This window comes from Octodon degus, unplaced genomic scaffold (assembly GCF_000260255.1).
Source record: "Octodon degus isolate 3935 unplaced genomic scaffold, OctDeg1.0 scaffold00005, whole genome shotgun sequence".
Taxonomy (NCBI): domain Eukaryota; kingdom Metazoa; phylum Chordata; class Mammalia; order Rodentia; family Octodontidae; genus Octodon; species Octodon degus.
In genome coordinates, this window is record NW_004524581.1 from 11,560,053 (window position 1) to 11,561,561 (window position 1,509).

The window sequence follows — 1,509 nt, forward strand, 5'->3', positions numbered from 1 at the left end:
ATATAGATCAGTGGTGTAAGCACCTGCCTGGCAAGTACAAGGTCCTAAGTTTGATCCCTGGTACTGCCAAAAATAAATAAATAAATAAGAAAAAAATTAACTTTCCAAAAAAAAAAAAACATTAAGGAAGGGTCTACAGGGTGTTCAAGGTCTCATTATTAGATCAGACTTGTGATTCTCCTGCTTACAGCCTCCCAAGTGCTGGGATTACAGGCACGTGCCACCACGCCCAGTCTCAATTGCTGTTGCCCCTTGGAGGCTGGGCCAGCATGGGGGGCCTGGGGACTGAACCCCTGCTCCTGTTTGCAGGTGCTTTAATCTGCTGAGTTATCTGGCTGGCTCTTGAAGGGATCAGAATTTATGTGGCATGGGTCTAAGGAGTATGACAGGAAATGTAGAGAGAAAGTAACAAAAGGAGGGCCGGGAGTACAGCTTAGCACCCGGGGCCTACTTGGCAAGTGAAAGGCCCTGAGTTTGAGACTGAGTCTCAAACTTTCTGCCTCAGCCTTGAAAGAACCCAACCACTGGCATCCTGGTCTGAGCAGAGACTGCTTTAAACCTCCCCCTCAACCCCTACTGTTCTTGGACACCTGCTAAAAATCTATTGATAAGGCCCAGTGAGCACAGCCACCTAACTCCCATTATTATTCAGCCCTGTGCTTCACAGCAAAGCAACACCCTGTGCTTTTCACAGAGCTCTCCCCTTTCAGAGTCCAAGGTGACCTTTTCCTTCCACAGCTCTCCCTTTATGCCCCTGACCCTATAAGAGAACTCAGAGCCTGTAGTAAGCAGCTCAGTCTGGTCTTTTAAGACCAGAACGGTCCCTCTCAGATTTGTTCTGAAATAAATCTGTTTTATTAAGTTCATACTTCTGTTTTCCTTTTTCCTAACAGACCTCCCAGAGTGCTGGGACTACAGGCATGCACCACTACACTTGACCTGTAATTTAATTAATTTTATTTTATTTTCATTTTATTTTATTTTGGTACCAGGAATTGAACTCAAGAACTTGCACTTGCCAGGCTGCTGAGCTATGTCCCTAGCCCTTAAATTAAATCTTAAAGCTTAAGGAAAAACTCAAGATCTGCACTTCTAACTCTAATGAATCAAATATTTATTTTGCTAAAAGTCCTTCTAGGGCTGGAGAGATAGCTCAGTGGTCTAAGTGCCTGCCTAGCAAGTGCAAGGATCTGGGTTCAATCCCTGGGACCACATGCCATGCCCCAAATAAATAAATCCTTCTAAAATGATGCGAGGGGGCCTGGGCCTAGCTCAGTCCTTTAAGTGGCTGCTTCCACAAAGTTGTCAGCCTCAGGTGGCTGGAGTTCGAACCTCACAACTCTCCCTCTGGCCAAACGTGCCCTGAAGGCATGCGAGGAACAAAAAAAAAAAAATCCTTAAAATGATGCGAACCTGCCCCTTAGCTCAGTTCTTTAAGTGGCTGCTTCAACAAAGCAGTCAGGCTCAGGTTGCTGTGGTTCCATCCCCACAACTCAAGCCAGCCAAACC